General features: G+C 42.7%; 2 long non-coding RNA genes across 2 annotated transcripts in view; both read right to left on the reverse strand.

The window, feature by feature from the left end:
• LOC133097250 (uncharacterized) overlaps positions 1-2,104 on the reverse strand; it is a 120,120-nt gene extending 118,016 nt beyond the window's left edge. The window contains exons 1-2 of the long non-coding RNA XR_009702002.1: positions 2,023-2,104; positions 653-792 (exon numbers count right to left, since the gene is read on the reverse strand). This is a non-coding gene — a long non-coding RNA (uncharacterized LOC133097250). The remainder of the gene's footprint in view (positions 1-652; positions 793-2,022) is intronic.
• Positions 2,105-3,125: 1,021 nt separating this feature from the next.
• LOC133097251 (uncharacterized) lies at positions 3,126-13,264 on the reverse strand. Its single transcript, XR_009702003.1, has 3 exons — positions 13,215-13,264; positions 10,506-10,604; positions 3,126-3,191 (listed from the first exon to the last, which is right to left on the reverse strand). It is a non-coding gene; the product is annotated as an uncharacterized LOC133097251 (long non-coding RNA).
• Between the last annotated feature and the right edge of the window lie 561 nt (positions 13,265-13,825).

Here is a 13,825-nt window from a genome sequence, read left to right on the forward strand (position 1 = left end):
GCAGGTAGAGGTCCTGTCTGTCACGTTCAACCTTATAACCTCCAGAGCTCTAGTGCTAACACAGAGCTGGCACATATTGGATTCTCAATAACTATGCATTGAATAGATGAATTTTAATATTTTCTAAATCTATTTTCAGTTTGCCTCTGGGCTAATGAAACATTCCACTGTTCCCTTCTCAATTTATACAATTAAAATTTAAATTAGAAATTTTAATGATTATTGATATCATTTTATCTAATTATTGTTCCATGTTTGCCATCTCATATTTCAAGATCCACATCCTTCCCTCACTGGCCATGGAGAAAGGGAAAATGTCAATGTGGATAAATGGGCAGTTAGAGCTCATTGAGCTAAGTGCCTGAGAGTCTGACCACAAAAATGAAAGCATAAAACCAGTTTCTTCCCCTTATTATCAAATAAAGATGGTTCTCAGATCAAATCAATAGACATTTTCTGGGTGCCCACTAAGAGAAAAGCCATGGGCCCAATGAAGGCTACTAAGAAGATTTACTTCCTAAGAGCTTATAACTTAGGAGAGTTAGAAATTTTACATAAATTATTTGCTTCTGTTAATTCCTGGCTTTGTTCCCAATGCAATTCAATATCACGCCATATCTAAGGGACTACCCATTCATCCATAACCACTCACATGCATCTCTGATCATCTCCATTTTGTAGACGTAATACTGATCTATAACTTCATCAAAGGTGCTGTACATCTTGTTCAGGAAGTCCACTACCTGATTTGGCATTCTGGTTCTGGCAAGCTGAGTGAAGCCCACGATGTCACTGGAAATGGGCAGTGAGGTAGAAAAAAGTTAAATCAGGCAAAATAATTGGTAAGACCCCATTAAGCAATGGTACCTCCTTGTTCCGCACAATTTTTTGAGGCTCTCAGAATTCTAAGCCAGGGACCCCAGGACCCATGGGCCAGTTAATTGCTTTAGAAAATATTCCTAATTGTTTCATATGCTTGGTTAGTTTTTCTGCTTGGTTTTGGGTTTGAGGTTTTGGGTGTTTTGTTTTTGTTTTTGTTTTGCTTAGTTTGTCTTAGACTGTATTGGTATATTCAAAGCTAGGCAGCTTGTTTGATGAGAACTTCATCCCCTAACATCTGGCCTTGCCCTGTTTCTGCCAATCAAGTGACTGGGTTTATATAACAAGAGATTTACATAGATAGAGACGGCTGTGCAAATCTTATTTAGAGAAGTCCCAGGTCGAGGTTAATTTGCTTACCAGTTATCCTGATTCCTACCTATATTCTAGGTCTTTTATTTGGTTGCTAGTGAGGCTTTCATTTCTTCAGATAAATACTCAAAGTTGGAAAGAGGCTTGTCTGCCTTTTCCCCACCCTAGGAGAGAGTCTCCATCAGTGCCAGGGCACAACTCTGAGTGTGTCTAAACTCTGGGCTCACTTTCTCATCAGTAAAACAAGGAAAGTCCCTTGACCCCCAGATTAGGACTCACTGCTTTGAGTGCCTGCAGCAAACTGCCCTTGTGCAAATCGTTTAGAATGTTTCAACCTCACAGTTTACAACTTCAATTTACAGGTTTTTGTCTGAACTATCAAAACTTGCCCCCAGGCAGGCAACCTCGGTCCTGCCTCATCACTCCTGTGGCCATTGTATCCTTTGCTATGGAAGGCAAGAACGATATGGTCTATTTACTTCTTTAAAACACATTCCCTAAGATGAAGCAGTATAACTTTCTACATCAATTTCCTACTGTTTTTGCTAAACTGAATGTCTTTTAGCTCTAAGAAATTGATTTAAATTTAAAAATAAAAAGTGGTGGGGGTGGAGGGACTTAACCAAATCACGCCAACGTACCTTATTAACAACGTGCCTAAGTGGTAAACTCACTGCCACTTCACTCAAATGCCTGCATTTTCTTCTTTTGCAGATGTTACTTACTCTCCAGCTACTAACAGCCATACACAAATTGTATAATACTGTATGTAGATTGCTTCATCTCTCTGACTTTTGAGCTGAAACCCTAACTCCAGCTATGTTAATTTACCTGAAAAAGATGGATGCACTCAGGTAACTCTGCACTTGGCAAGGTCAGCCTTCTCTTAGGTCATCAGCAGCTTGTTTCGGTAAACTGCCTGTTTTCAGGTATGAATTAGAATGGTCAATTATCCTCAAGGAAAAGGACACACAAAGCCCAGTCCTCATGTCTGTAGCATCATTTGTCACCATTGGCATTCTCAGTTGTTCTGCCCTCCACACTCAGTAGTAAGGTGTTGTTTTATTGTTTGCCTGGCCATAATGGATTTGTACCAAGCCGAGCACATTCCCTAACCTGAACTCTCCTGGGACCAGTGTTGAGTGGGGTCATGGGTACTGTTAGGGGCAGAGAAACAAGACTTAATTGGAGGAATGGAAGCTCTGCTTGTAATCCCACACTGGGCTTTACTGACCGAGCACCTTGGTCACTGAGATCAATGCCTCCCTGAACTGGAGACGCTATTATGGGAATCAGGACCTCTCAGGGTGAGTTAAGCAGGCTCAGCTGCTACCTTGCAGGGATCTGCAATTTAGTTGGTGCCAGCAGTGAGTAGTGTTAGAGAACTCTGGGACTTTGAACTTTGCGGTGGGGGGGGGGGGGTGGGGGGGGGAGGGGCACGGGAGGTAGTTTGGTTCGTGGAACATTATGTTCCCAAGAGCAGGCTATTACCTTCTTCACAGGGAGTTTGGTGGTGCATGAACAATTGTACCTGCCTCCTCTAGTCTTGGGAATAAAAAAAAAAACATTACTTGAATTTTTAGGCCATTAAAAGAAGCAAACCAACTAAGATCTCCATTCTGGCCAGAGGGTGAAAACCATCAGAGTAATTTACTGGGCACATTTAGCGCTCATTCCACTTGCAGGAAGCTTGGGACCCCCCTGGAGGGATAAAGGATGAATATTTATTGGAGTCTAATAATAGTGGGAAAATCAAATTTTGTATTTTTTTCAGTGAAAGAAATAGGGTGATATTTTTGTATTTCCCTCAGGAATTTCTGTCTCAATAGGCCATTTTTGATATACATATTCATAATCTACCCTGGTAATAAGCTAAATACTTACAAATGCATCATGATCTGGCTATATTGCCGTTTCTTGTATTTGCAGTTAACTGAAGAATACAAAATGTAGTCAGGCTTCCAATCAATATTTACAGAGCAGCTACCATGTCACAGGCACTGGGGACACAAAAATGAATAAAATTCATTCCCCACACACTAGTAACACACAATCCTATTAGATAAACAGAAATGCATACAAGTAATCCCATATGTGCACTAGCTGAATATAAAACCCTGGCTTCCTCTGGCCAGGAGAAGCCTTAAAGGGTTACACAGGAAGTACTGACTATCTCTGCCAAAAGGGGGGCCATTTCAGGTAGATTTAGAAAGTAACTCATTTCCACTGAAAGGAAGAGACTAACTCCCCTATGTCTATGGAGCAGGATAGTCAAGGACTCCAAAGGCTGATAAATAAACCACTCAGATTAGCTTGATTCTTCATTTTTGAGCCCCCTTTGAGAACGTGGATAAAAAATATGGGCCCTCTCCTAGGAAATGCATCAATCTTGCATGTGATTTCAGGGCGGCATGGACTACCTGAAGCCCAGACCTGGACTGTCTAGGGCACCGAATTTAGATAAGCAGACGAAAGCCAACAATAACATCCTGGTAAACATCAATATTTAGGGGTGAAAAGCATTTAAGAGACGTTGACCAGAGAAGAACCATCGAAGGAAACAGTGGCATCATCAGAACTGGGACGGACTGTGGGGACTGGTCATCCAGGGCAGCATCAGTCACCACTGGTTAATAAAACATCAGTGCAAATGCAACGAGATGGAGAAGACTACATTCCCCAAAACCCCTCTAGAGGGGCTTACCGTATGTGATTGAAATGGAACACTTAGATAACCCACTTGGAAGGGGAGAGACAGCCCTAAAGGACACGCTGTAAAATAAAATATAATCCCCTACCTGCCTCTAAGGAAGGCAGATCAGATTAACCACAGCAGTTTGGGTTTTGCTGAGTACAGTTTGCAGGTTGGGGGCCAAAGCTGAAATGCTTGGGGTGTGGGAACCTGGGAGCCTTCAAACCTACATGGTTAGTGCTCAGCCCCTCCTCTTCATCATCATCGCCACCATCGTCATTATCATCATTATCAACATCATCACTAACACTTATTTTGCTCCGGGTACATTACATGGACTAACTCACTGAATCCTCACAACCATTCTGTGATGTAAAATTAAGATCCCCATTTTACAGATGGGGAAGAGGGGAAGAGTGGAAGAGCTGAGATTTAAATTCAGGGAGTCTAAATCTAGAGCTCTCTTTCTTAGCTACATTGTGAGACAGACAACAGTAAAAAAAAAAATAGTTCTGAAAGGACAAATTTTGGTCTTTCTAGGATACTCATATGCCTTGGTTTGAACCCATATGTCTTAGACCTTCCTTGAGTCAGAGAAGATGGGAAGAAAAACAAAAGTGCATAGTGTCCTAGAAGCCAAGGGACAAAAAGGAGTGATCAACTTCTCAAATTCTTTAGAGACATGAACTAGGGTGAGGACTGTCAAATAACCTCTGGCATAAGGCATGACCTTGGGTGAGGGCAATCCTTGCAGAATGATGAGTGTGGGTGTCATACTGCGATGGGTTGAGGCACAAATAACAGGTAAAAAGAGATCACTGAGCATATATTACTTTTTAACAAGTTCTTCAGCTGAGAGGACAGAAAACAAATTTGCTTCAGGATAAGGAAGCTCAAATTAAACGCCCCCCCCCCAACCCCTAGCCCCTACCTCCCACCCACACCTTGCTCTTTTGTAGGAGAACTAACATTTGCAGCACTTCTACTAACAGCCAGGCACTAAGTTCCTCATACTCATTATCTCACTTCATTTTCACTCTAGCGTTGTTAGGATTATTTAGAGGTTCAAAGAGATCGAGTCACATAGCCAAGACAGTGGAAGAAACCAAATCTGAACTCAGGATGGCCTGCTTCCAAAGCTCTTGGAATTTCATCTACATGAAGAAAAGGAAAACTGCATGTATTAGTAAACTGAGGTGAAGGAGCGAAAGCCAAAGGAGAGCCTGGAGGTACGGTGGGTACCTCCACCGTAGGGTACGGTGGAAAGAGGAAATCATCATGGAGCAAAGGTCCATCAGTTTTTTCCCTTTCTATTAGGTCCTTCCTTTAGATACTACATCTCCTAAATTTAGTTTAAAAAGAAAGCTCATTGACTGCCTCAGATACGGCCTCATTTCTCTACATCTTTTCGGAGCAACACTCCTTAAAGTAGTTGCCTATACTTGCTATCTCCACTTCCTCTTGTCCTATTGTCCCCTAAATACTCTCCAAAGAAGGCTTTTTCCCCTTCAAACTCCACCAAAACTGCTCTTGTTAAGGCCACCAGGAACCTCCACATTGCCGCATCCAGCGGTTGATTTAAGAATCAACCTCCGGCTTCCCTGGTGGCGCAGTGGTTAAGAATCCGTCTGCCAATGCAGGGGACACGAGTTCAAGCCCTGGTCCGGGAAGATCCCACAGGCCGCGGAGCAACTAAGCCCGTGGGTCACAACTACTGAGCCTGCATTCTAGAGCCCGCGAGCCACAACTACTCAGCCCGCGAGCCACAACTACTGAAGCCCGCGCGCCTAGAGCCCATGCTCCGCAACAAGAGAAGCCACCGCAATAAATCCACACACCGCCACGAAGAGTAGCCCTGCTCGCCGCAACTAGAGAAAGCCCACACACAGCAACGAAGACCCAATGCAGCCAAAAATAAAATTTAAAAAGAATTAAAAAAAAAAAGAATCAACCTCATCTTACTCAACCAGCAGCAGCATTTAACACAGTTGGTCACTCCCTCCTGCGGGAGACACTTTCCTCCCTTGGCTTCTGAAACACCACCTAACCTTGATTCCAGCTGCTCCTTCTCAGTCTCCTTTGCTGGCTTGTCCTCTCGCTCCCCCTGACCTCAACATTGAGGGACCAGAGAGCTCATGCCTAACCTCGCTCCTGCTGCCTCTTTTACTTTTTACTTTATCTTCTACTTCTCTGCCCCACTGTCCCACTCCACTGACCCCCTTGCTGTCCCTCCTACTCCAAGCATGATCCTGCCTGTGTGCCTCCTGTCCGCTATGCCCCGATGTCCCTCACTTCATTCAGGGTGCTGACCACACCATAGAAAACAGCAGCTGCAGTCACTCTCTCACTCCTAACATGGCTTTATTTTTCTCCTAGCACTTATCACCACCTGACACATTATATAACTATTTGTTAGTTTGTACATTTCCTGTCTTCCTTCCCTAGATTCTGAGCTCCACATGAGCAGAGAATCAGTCTGTCTGTGTATTGCTGTATTGCCTGCCTAGTACAATGCCAGCACGTGGTAAATAATTAATAAGTACTGGTTCAATGACTAAATGAAAGGAGGCAGCAAGATGGGATTCAGAACCCAAGTGGAGAGGTTAGCCTCAGAAAGCAGAAGGCATATGCCTTCCTCTGAAAAAAAAAGAAACAAGGCAGAGATAGGCCTTTATTTGATAAGTTTGGTGATAGTTGGAATTGGGGAACATGGGTCAGTTTCACACGTTAGAGCCCATAATTAGGAAGGCGGGATGGTGGAGCAAGGTAATCCATTGAGAGTGAGCACAGATGAGATTAGGAAGGAATGTAAGGAAAGCAGTAAATGTTAGGAGTTACCATCAAGGCAACTGGGGATAAATAAAAAGACTGCCGCACAGCTGTAGTCTACATGGCCAAGAACATCCAGGTCAATGTCTGGAACTAACACACCTGGATCTCAAGACAGATGGAGGGTTAAAACTCCAGGTTTGAAAGTCACTGGCATATAGGTAGTGGTGGAAGCTGAGAGCAGGAGCTAAAGCAGAGAGTTTCTGAACAAGTAAAGTGCACGCCAAGGGTAGACCCCAGGAAACTGTCAACAGCCAAGGTGTGCATGATGGTTGCAGAGCCGCTGAAAAGACTGTGAGGAAGCCAGCTGGGCAGCAAGGGGTGAAGAGGAGAGAGGAAGTAGGGAAATCCAGAGAGGAGAGAGCTTCAGAAAGAAGGGAGGAGTCAGAGGTGTCAATTCTGGAAAGTGGTCAAACAGAAGAACCAATTATTCCAATTGGTTATTAAAGAATTATGGGTCTGGCAATTATCTTACTACTACTGATTCCACTGCATTAAAACAATGCTTAGTTTACTTGCTGAACTGCTAGTTAGTAGTTTTCCAAGCAGGGATGCAAATTAGTATCCACCAGTGAGCTTTTAAAATACTAATGACTGAATTTTCCCCCTGAATGATTATAGCAGAATATCCGAAGGGTGGGGTCCAGGCATGAGTTTATTGTGAAAGTCCCAGGAGATTGTAACGTGCAGCCAGGATTGAGAAGTCCCTTGCTAGGGGAAACCAGGCCTTCTACAATAACCACGTGGGGAACCTCCATGCCTGGCACATACTGAGCAACCCTAGCCCACCCAACAGGGCAGAGGATAGAAAACTTTGGTCCTTGAGATAATGGGAACAATTTGTTGGTATGCTGGGGGACCTTGCCTAGGCACCTAAGCCTGGGGATATAATGGTCACCCTCTCTGCCAGGTACCCACTGCCTATTTGCTTGCTTGGTTTAGCAGAACCTTCAAACAAAGATCCTGGTCTACCATCATCATCATCATCATCATCATCATTATCATATCTATTGAGCTCTTCATTGTACCAGGCACTTGCTAAGAGCATTACATGCATTAACTCATTTAATTAACTCATTTAATATGACACTCCTCTGAAGTAGGTACAGCTTTTAATCCCTATTTTATGAGATAAAGAAACTGAGGCTCATAAAGTGACTTGCACTTGCCCAAGGATCATAAAGCTAGAAAAAGGCAGAGCTGGGACACTAATCCAGCTCTGGCTCACTCCAGAACCCAAGCTCTAAGCCATGTCTACATCAAACCTACACCATACTCCACTGCCGGGGCTGGAGTCCTCTACCTGCCTGAGCACCTCCCCTGCAGCTTCCTAGTAGGGCTGCTCTTCCAGCTCCACCTCCCCCTAGGCTGGGCTCTTCCTTGAGAGACTTATGCACAGCTGCCCCAAATCCAGTGCTGACATTAAATCCTTTCCTTTGCATTACAGGTAAAGATTTGTCTTCTCCCTTCAACCTTAGACACACATTAACTTCTTTTTAAGGGACTCAAGAGTTATCAAAATTCTAGAGCAAATGAGAACTGACCCTTTAAAATTCATACAATCAGAACACAGGATTTTAAAACAAAGATGTAAAATTGTTATTTCCATGGCTTCAGCAATCAGTTTTCAGAAAAGAGCATTCCAGAAAAACAAGTCAAATGGAAATGCATGAACTAACTAAATCAGCCTTTATTATTGACATTGTACTTCAATAAGGCGTTACTTACTATAGAGCAGGAGGTCCGTTTTTTGGTTTTCAGGCATTGGATATTGGGTCCTTTCTGCCACAAGTACTTCTGGGTGTTTCCTGTACTTCTCCAACTAAGCATCCATCACAAAGAGAAATTATTTTATGGGAACACTTTGCTCCCTGTGTATTAATCTCTGACTCTTTGAAAGCTCCTAGAAGGCAGGGGGATTTCCATAGGGGGCCTTGGCTTATAATTAACATCCCCTTGGGATCCAGTAAGCAAGCCAGCTCTGAGGGGGTGCACCACTGAGACTTGCTCTGGTAAATCCATACCTGAATGGGTGCAGTTAGTGAGGACTGGGAAGTCACCCAAGCTTACCAGAGACATCATCAGATTCACTGGACAACTTTGTTGGGATTCATCTTGTATAAAAGCTTCTTTACTTGTTTAAATTGGGTCTTTAGGATGGGTTGCCTTTCCTGTACCTCCTAATCAACTGTAGTGATCAAGAGTAACAGTCATGCACTGATTTACTGATACTCTGAAAAGAACTACAGAAATGAACAATTTGGAATCATCTATTCCTGGGTTTCCCTATCTTTTTTAACCTTAGCCCCACCAGCCAGGAAGATTTGGTTGAGCTTTACATTCAGTAGCTACAACTGCTACATCAATACGACTTTTGTTCATTTTACAAATATGAAATTTGATAATATCACACAAGATACGTGCTCTTTTAGGGGCTCATCCCTAGTTCTGATATGCAACCTGTGTCTGCCCCTTGGACTCACTGATGTAGTATCCTTTTTTATCTTAAAGCTAAGGAAACTAAGGGAATTTCCTGGCGGTCCAGTGGTTAGGACTCCATGTTCTCACTGCTGAGGGCCTGGGTTCAATCCCTGGTCATAGGAAATAAAATCTCACAAGCTGCGCAGGGCGGGCAAAAAATAATAATAAGGAACTAAAGCCCAGAGATCCTCAGATGCCAGAGGCCTGAGGGTTTAAGCTCACGAGGGCAATTAATGCCATGGCTGGGACTAGATCAATGAACTCTGTAAAATCACTGGCTGGTCCATTCCACTCCAGCACTGTCCTATGAACTGCACCTAACCCTTTCAAAGTCACAATTCTCATTTCATGTTTTGGTAAATTAATTCTTATCAATTATACAAATTATCATAAGCCCATGTGCATGTGTAAATCCCAGAGTGACAGGTATTATGGCTCCATAGCTGTATCTGCTATCTGTGTGCTGCATATGAACATGCTTGCTTTATTTTCATCATCACATGTGTCACTTGGTCATTATGTTTTATGGCACCAGAGCTCTGCAGGAATGCTGGGCTCCCAACTTGGATTCTGCCCTCTCTCTTCTCTTCTCTCTCCATGTCTTCTCCCTGGGAGGCTTCACCCCATCTATGGCCACATTACAGCATAGAAAGTGATGGTCCCCAAATTTCTATTTCCACCTGAGCCTCTGTTTCAAATTCCTGATACATATTCCAGTTGCCTACTGGGTCATCTCTACCTGGAGGTGGGTTTGGAAAAGCCAGAAAAATGCCAAGAAGTTGTTATTGTTACTTGAGGCAACAGGCTACTCTTGTTTTGTTTTGTTTTTTTAAATAATAACTACCACTTATTTTTTTATAAGCTAATTCATTTATTTATTTTTGGCTGTGCTGGGTCTTCGTTGCTGCGCACGGGCTTTCTCTAGTTGCTGCGAGTGGGGGCTACTCTTCGTTGCGGCGCACGGGCTTCTCATTGCGGTGGCTTCTCTTGTTGCGGAGCACGGGCTCTAGGCGCGCGGGCTTCAGTAGTTGTGGTACGAGGGCTCAGCAGTTGTGGCTCATGGGCTCTAGAGCGCAGGCTCTGTAGTTGTGGTGCACGGGCTTAGTTGCTCCGAGGCATGTGGGATCTTCCCTGATCAGGGCTTGCACCCGTGTCCCCTGCATTGGCAGGTGGATTCCCAACCACTGCACCACAAGGGAAGTCCCCAGGCTACTCTTGTTGATATATCTCTTTCCAAGACATAACATGAGCTCGTGGTTAGTCGATGTAATGGCTTCAGAGTCAAGTTCCCTGTCCCTCCTCACCCCCTTACCTCTGCATACTCTGCAAGGACAGAGATTCTCAGTCTTCCCTCTAATCAGCGCCTCAAGAGGGAGACACAAGGATGCTCCACAGAACGAGGCTCTTCTTTCTGTGGGAGGGGAGAAAAGGAATGAAGAAAAGTAAAAAACAACTTAGCATTAGAAATAATCAAAACAGAAGCATGTGCCAAACACTCTAGAGCAAAATATAATTTAACTTATACTCCAATAAAGAGAAAAAAAATATATATATATATATATACATATATATAACTTAACCACTCCGAAAGCTACACTCGCTTTCAATGATTTATTTATTCATTCACTCAACTAACATTTACTGAGCACCTAACATGTGTCAATCATGTCCTGAGGTGAGAGATAGCAATCCACCAAACATATAAAACTTGTCAGTTTGTGATAAGACAACAGAAGAGAATTTAGGCAAAGGAATCTATGTCAATGATGAACCATAGAATCTAATGCAGGTGAGGAGGAAAGGGGGGTATGAGAGGGAGTGAATTGCTGTCAGGTCAATGGATTGGACGCCCCAGAATGATACATTGGTGAGGTTGGAAAACTAAAGGCAATTTGCTAGAAAAATAGGAGGTTTGGAAGTCAAAGAGTGAGATACTGACATGGATACTGTGGAGGGGATGCAGTGTGGGGTAATAATGATATCTCAGGTGTGATATAGAAATGGGTAGTTGAGGCAGGTAAAGGACAAGATCAAAGGAGAAGATGGAGGTCAAAAAACTGACGGGTATTGGGCACATCGTCCTCACGGATATTGAGGTCACGCAAAATTATAAAGGAAGTAGAATTGGAGAGAGAGAAACAGGGAGCCCAGGGCTGAATTTGTGTCCTTCCACCAGAGAACTGAATGGGAGTAAGGGAGCGAGCTAGAGCCTTGAATAGCTCTCTCAATCTCTCTAGGTCTCAGCTGTCACATCTGAAAACAAACTAGCACAAATAAACAATCTATAAGGTGACTTCCACCTAATAGCTCTAGTTTTGTATGCCCCCAAAGGGACAAGCTGAGATGATTGATTCAACCCCTTAGCCTCCGTCTGACAGGTAAAAAGGGGCATAGGGAATGCTAACTATCAAGTTAGCAAGTATATCAATTTATCTGTTAAACAGCATTTGGAATTACACTGTGCATTAGGCACTCCTTTATATGATCCACTCTGGAGCCCTTACTAAGTGCATTAATTAACCACGAAGGAAAGAAAATTCAATTGTGCCACCAATCCCTGTCTCTCTCTTCTTTCCGCCATGTCATTTCCACCATTTAAAAGCAGTCAGTGCTCCTTTCTGACCAAACATGACTTTCTCAACCTGGCGTTTAAGAATCTCCACCAGTGGGCCCCTCCTAGACATGCATTCATTCCAGTGCTCACCAACATGGGCTGGTCGACTCTAGCACTGCTGCTCAGGCCCTCTACTCCTCACTGCCCCTCACAACCCACACCCCCTGTCCCTGCCCTCCACACACTCACCTCACTCCTGTAGAGGACAGAGTGATGTTATCCTAGCCCCTGCCATTGACAAGTTCCATATATGGTTACTGATCAGTACAGAAATGACCTTGCTCATCTGCCCTTGTCTGAGAAAGTCTGCTTTCAGATATTGATGACAAATGGTGACTAGTATGAGCCAATCCCCATGAAGAGTATTAGTTCATTGTTTTGTTTTGTTTTGTTTTAGTCCCCGTGGGATTACACTTAAACTGCATGTTGTTGTTGAAAATTAATTTGCTTAATCATATATTAAAGCTATAACCAGTTAATTGGGCAGTAACTATATAATTGGGGGAAATAGGAATAGTGAACCCAAATACTGTAGTTATCGGTATAAAATAAATTCTCCACTACCGTCAATGTTTCACGATTCCTCTGATCTGAGAGTTGAGGCAGATTTTCTCAACATATACTATCATCTCTCCTGCAATTCCTCTTTGCATTTCTTTAAAAGTACCAAGATCAGTTGATATTGTCTGTTCTGGTTGAAATTCCCACATCCCTGATTTATCTGTTAAATGGCATTCAGGAGCACACGAAACTGTTGGTCAACATACACAGCTCCCAGGGGTTTTACATTTAAAATAATGAAATGAAAAATCATTTCAAAGAACCATATCCCACCCTCACTCGCCTCCTATTTCTCTTATAGATAATGTCTTTATGACAGTTTTGGTCTCTGTTGAAACTATGTATAATTTTTGTGATCTACTGGAAATCATAATCCTGGAGGGAAATTTCTTAAAATAAATAAACAAAGCCTAAGGATAAGAGGAATTTATTTAAGGATTCACATCCTGGGGAACAAAATCCACACTCAACATCATTATCATTGGAATATGGTCAAACGAAACAAATCCCAAAGGATCCCTGTGTTCCAGATGCAGTGAGAGAATCTTTAGTCCTGCTCTCCTTCAACTCAATCTGCCTACACTTGGATGGGGGAACTCACCCTAATACCCAGAACACTTTACATATGGAATTTTTTCAGTACTTTTTCAAACCATAAGTATATGCTATTCAAAGATAGATACATACATAGATAGACAATATATATCTTATTCTCTCCAAAAAATATACGATCAAATCAGACACAAGATCGTTCTCTGCTAGGGTAGGACATACTGTTCACTGCTAAGCAATGGAGAAGCAGACTCTCCGATGGTTCACTTGAAAATATGTCCAATAGACTCTTACCAAGACCAGGTCTCTTCGTGTGGCAGTCTCCAACAAAATGATGGCATAGCTGCAAAAAGACACACAGGTCATTTTGATGTGAAATCCCTCATCCAGAGCAAATTAAAAATCCACACAGATTTTTAATGTGTGGCTCTGTGAAATGCAGAGCCACCGTTTGCAGGGACAGTGGACACATTGCTTCAGGTAAGCTCAGCTATACACACATTTGTGAATGCTATGGGGTCATAATTATCCAGAAAAAAGTGAATGTTTCTTCCAAATAAACTTGATTCGCCTACACATGTCACGTTTAAAAATAAATTTAGATGTTCGTAGGCTTATCTATAATTACAGACCAGAAGTTATTTGTTATGTTACTTACATTGCTAATACCTGCTAGTCCATGAGTATCAACCTGAACTCTTCTGTTAGTTATACTTGGTAAGAGATCATGTTAGAAATACTTTCCCCAAATGCTCATATTCCTGTTACATTTTCACTGTGCTGTTATATAATCATATCTGAGTGTTTCCTTCTGGTACTTTTAAAATTTCATTTTTCACATTGAAAATTTAAAGCTGCCCCCAAATTAATTTTGGTTAAAGGTGTGAACTAGGAATCTAATGTTA

This window comes from Eubalaena glacialis, chromosome 9, assembly GCF_028564815.1.
Source record: "Eubalaena glacialis isolate mEubGla1 chromosome 9, mEubGla1.1.hap2.+ XY, whole genome shotgun sequence".
In the NCBI taxonomy this organism is placed as follows: domain Eukaryota; kingdom Metazoa; phylum Chordata; class Mammalia; order Artiodactyla; family Balaenidae; genus Eubalaena; species Eubalaena glacialis.